The sequence below is a fragment of the Onychostoma macrolepis genome, chromosome 02 (genome assembly GCF_012432095.1).
Source record: "Onychostoma macrolepis isolate SWU-2019 chromosome 02, ASM1243209v1, whole genome shotgun sequence".
Taxonomy (NCBI): Eukaryota; Metazoa; Chordata; class Actinopteri; order Cypriniformes; family Cyprinidae; genus Onychostoma; species Onychostoma macrolepis.
Window position 1 is genome coordinate 33211845 of NC_081156.1, and position 5486 is coordinate 33217330.

The following is a 5486-nucleotide window of genomic DNA, read 5'->3' on the forward strand; positions in this document are numbered from 1 at the left end:
TTTATGACTACTTTCAGTCACTTTTTCTCTGAAGTTTTCATTACTCAATTTTTTTTAAAGAAGGTACATTTTAATAATGAATAATTTTATTTATGCTAAACCTTAACCTAAACAAACCTGTTGATTTGAAAGTAGATTTAAAGTAAAACTTGATTTGACTGATTTATGAGCTATTCAATAGCAAAGAGCACGTCAATGTCATATATCATAGTTTTTAACATTTCACTTAATTTGTTAGGTCAAAACATATGGCCCTCACAAATAGGCAAACACACACACACACACGCTTGTTTTTGTGAATTGTGGGGACATTCCATAGGTGTAATGGTTTTTATACTGTACAAACCGTATTTTATATCGCCCTACACCTAAACCTACCCCTTACAGGAAACTTTGTGCATTTTTATGGTCTCAAAAAAACTCATTCTGTATGATTTATAAGCCTTTTGAAATATATCATATATCATAAATCACCTTCTCCTTGTAATACCTATGTCATACCCATGTCATTATACAAATTTGTGTCCTCATGTGTCACAAAAACATGCACGCGCATACACACACACACACACACACACACACACACACAAACACACTCCCCCTTGTGGCTCTTTGTGAAAAATACATCCTTGACCCCTCTCTATCTGTACATAGAGCACTTCTGTCCTGTTGTGTTCTGCTGAGATCTTAATCTTTCTATGTTCGCAGGCAATGGAAGATTATGTTCTTTATCAAAAGATCATTTTTTTCAAGCTCAGATCGGATCATCTCCTTTTTCTTCCTGTTTAAGCTCCATCACAACAGACGCTTCCGTGAAACAGTGTAATATTACAAGAGCTTAAAAAAATCATACGATTTAAATAAGATCTATAAACAAGAAGTCTTTTCTTAAGAGTTTTACATCGTAACATAATGTTAGTGTTATATCATCATTGCATTGAACTGTTATGTAATGTGTTTACCAGGATTCATCACAGACATTTTCTTGATGCTCTGGTGGATTTAAATTCATTTTGCATCTATTGTGTGTAATATTTGTTTTTATGGACGCACTTGAGGGCTGAATGAAGCGAACTGAGTTGACATAACTGTACAAACAGATCCAAGATGAGAAAAATCTGCATCGGAATATCATGACATCACTTTGGGCTGCAGTGGTGCCGTTACCATGACAACAGTCATCTTGGCAAGACCCTTCATCTTAACAAGAGCGTGCAAAGATTTAACAGCCCAACAACGACTGTGCCATCTGCCGCTCACACACACACACACACACACACGTTTGTTTTTGTGAAAAGTGGGGACATCCCATAGGCGTAATGGTTTTTATGCTGTACACACTGTATGTGCTATTGCCCTACACCAACCCTACACCTAAACCTACCCCTTACAGGAGACTTTCTGCTATTTCAGATTTTCAATACAGTCCATTCTGTGTGATTTATAAGCGTTTTGAAAAGTGGGGACATGGGGTAATGTTCTGAAAAGTCACCTTCTCCTTGTAATACCTGTCATACCTTTGTCATTATACAAATTTATGTCCTCATTTGTCACAAAAACGCACACACGCACACACACAAACCGTCTTGCAAGACTCAACGGCCAAACAGACGGATAGATAGACAGACAGACAGACAGACAGATAGATGATAGATAGATAGATAGATAGATAGATAGATAGATAGATAGATAGATAGATAGACAGACAGACAGACAGACAGACAGACAGACAGACAGACAGACGATGATAGATAGATAGATGATAGATAGACAGATAGATAGATAGATAGATAGATAGATAGATAGATAGACAGACAGACAGAGACAGATGATAGATAGATAGATAGATAGACAGACAGATGATAGATAGACAGATAGATAGATGATAGATAGATAGATAGATAGATAGATAGACAGATAGATAGATAGATAGATAGATAGATAGATAGATAGACAGACAGATGATAGATAGACAGACAGATGATAGATAGATAGATAGATAGATAGATAGATAGATAGATAGATAGATAGATAGATAGATAGACAGATATAGATATATGAATGGGTGGTGATAGATAATAGTTTGTTTTGATTGACAGCTGCAGTCACCTGAATGTCACTCGTGAGGTTCAGAGCTCCACAGATCCGATCACGTATTTGATTAGAGGTTCTCATCCACACAGATTGGATTAATGTTTAGGAGGACACTGAGAGGACGGAGATGTTCACGCTTGTGTAAGATCAGACGTGGAAACCCATTACCATGATGAAGAAGATTAGCTGAAGCAGCAGTGAAAGTCCAAACACAAAGGTACACAGCGGATCTGAAACACACGGAAGGACAATTAGATCAACAGACGGATTTGTTTGAACGAGATCACAGTAATTATCTTATCAGGACCCAAGAGTCCAGCACAGACTCAAACAAGATCTCAAATCCATTTCCAGTGACAATGCAGGAATACAATCAGTCTGCAGAGAGTTATTAGCGCTGTTAGGCAAGCGTTACAACTATAGTATAAGACTGAGATATTTTTAACTTTAAATGGTTACTGTTCTGGACAAAATATGAATTTTTTGTATAATAAAATAAAAGTCCATCACCTGTTGTCCTCTCTCATCAAAATCCACACACACATATTTATTTAGAGCTTTTTTGGCTTGTAAACAGTGTTTGATCTGTGTATATTTCTCTCCTCATTCAGACCAGACAAGAAAGCAATATCATATTCATATTTTATCTGGAAGTGACAGTTTGAAGTTATAAACAGCTCAATTATAGATTTGTTTCTATCAAACACGCAGCTTTTGTCTTCTCCAGATGTTAACTGATGGACTGGAGTGGTGTGGATTATTGTGATGTTTTTATCAGCTGTTTGGACTCTCATTCTGACGGCACCCATTCGCTGCAGAGCATCCATTAGTGAGCAAGTGATGAAATTTCTCCAAATCTGTTCTGATGAACAAATCAACTCATTGTGAGCACATTTGAATTTTTGGGTGAACTATTCCTTTAAAAGGACTTCAAAGTCCCAATAAATGTCACCTTTGTGTTCTCTTGTATCAGCAGTTCCTGATGTCCAGATGCAGTGATTATGTAACAGTTCAAAGCCTCATTTATCTCTCAGGTGTTGTTAGAGAACATAATACAGTCCGTGACCTTCCCCTCCAGCGCCTGATGTGATCCTCCTCTGAGTCTGTGAGTTTATAATGACGCAGCACTCACCGCTTTAATCTCAACTGCACAAACTCACATTCAACACTGTGTTACACTGAAATGAAAGGATTTGAGAGTCCTGGGAAATCTCCTTACAGCAACCCCATGCCTGCAGATCACTGACCTGCTGTCATCCACACGCTCATGTCCTCAAACCGTCTTTGAAAGTTTGAAGCTTTTCTGCTCATTTTATGACCTGCAACTATCAGCAGTTTCTCTAGCTGTTCTCTCTGAAGTAGGTTCCAACAAATAATACCAGGCTTTTTATACCATATTAATTTAGACATATACAATTAATAGCATGGTAATACCATGATATTCTTGAAAGTCTGGAGTTGGTAAGATTTTTTATGTTTTTGAAAGAAGTCTCTTTTGTTCACCAAGGCTGCATTTATTTGATCATAAATACAAAACAATAAAATTGTGAAATATTATTACAATTTAAAATAATTGTTTTCTATTTGAATATATAGTAAAATGTAATTTATATCTGTGATGCACAGCTGAATTTTCAGCATCAGTACTCCAGTCTTCAGTGTCTCATGATCCTTCAGAAATCATTCTAATATGCTGATTTGCTGCTCAAGAAACATTTTTGATTAGGCTATAATCATTGTTGAAAACAGTTGTGCTGCCCAGTATTTTTCTGACAAATGTGATGTTTTTTTTTTCATAATTCTTTGATGAATAGAAAGTTCAAAAGGACAGCATTTTTTAAATAGAAATCTTTCATAACAAAAAAACATTATATATATATATATATATATATATATATATATATATATATACAGTGGGGCAAAAAAGTATTTAGTCAGCCACCAATTGTGCAAGTTCTCCCACTTAAAAAGATGAGAGAGGCCTGTAATTTTCATCATAGGTATACCTCAACTATGAGAGACAAAATGAGAAAAAAAAATCCAGAAAATCACATTGTAGGATTTTTAAAGAATTAATTGGTAAATTCCTCGGTAAAATAAGTATTTGGTCACCTACAAACAAGCAAGATTTCTGGCTCTCACAGACCTGTAACTTCTTCTTTAAGAGGCTCCTCTGTCCTCCACTCGTTACCTGTATTAATGGCATCTGTTTGAACTCGTTATCAGTATAAAAGACACCTGTCCACAACCTCAAACAGTCCAACTCCAAACTCCACCATGGCCAAGACCAAAGAGCTGTCAAAGGACACCAGAAACAAAATTGTAGACCTGCACCAGGCTGGGAAGACTGAATCTGCAATAGGTAAGCAGCTTGGTGTGAAGAAATCAACTGTGGGAGCAATTATTAGAAAATGGAAGACATACAAGACCACTGATAATCTCCCTCGATCTGGGGCTCCACGAAGATCTCACCCGTGGGGTCAAAATGATCACAAGAACTGTGAGCAAAAATCCCAGAACCACAGGGGACCTAGTGAATGACCTGCAGAGAGCTGGGACCAAAGTAACAAAGGCTACCATCAGTAACACACTGCGCCGCCAGGGACTCAAATCCTGCAGTGCCAGACGTGTCCCCTGCTTAAGCCAGTACATGTCCGGCCCGTCTGAAGTTTGCTAGAGAGCATTTGGATGATCCAGAAGAGGATTGGGAGAATGTCATATGGTCAGATGAAACCAAAATAGAACTTTTGGTAAAAACTCAACTTGTCGTGTTTGGAGGAGAAAGAATGCTGAGTTGCATCCAAAGAACACCATACCTACTGTGAAGCATGGGGTGGAAACATCATGCTTTGGGGCTGTTTTTCTGCAAAGGGACCAGGACGACTGATCCGTAAACGAAAGAATGAATGGGGCCATGTATCGTGAGATTTTGAGTGAAAACCTCCTTCCATCAGCAAGGGCATTGAAGATGAAACGTGGCTGGGTCTTTCAGCATGACAATGATCCCAAACACACCGCCTGGCAACGAAGGAGTGGCTTCGTAAGAAGCATTTCAAGGTCCTGGAGTGGCCTAACCAGTCTCCAGATCTCAACCCCATCGAAAATCTTTGGAGTCCGTGTTGCCCAGCGACAGCCCCAAAACATTACTGCTCTAGAGGAGATCTGCATGGAGGAATGGGCCAAAATACCAGCAACAGTGTGTGAAAACCTTGTGAAGACTTACAGAAAACGTTTGACCTCTGTCATTGCCAACAAAGGGTATATAACAAAGTATTGAGATGAAATTTTGTTATTGACCAAATACTTATTTTCCACCATAATTTGCAAATAAATTCTTTAAAAATCCTACAATGTGATTTTCTGGATAGTTTTTTCTCATTTTGTCTCTCATA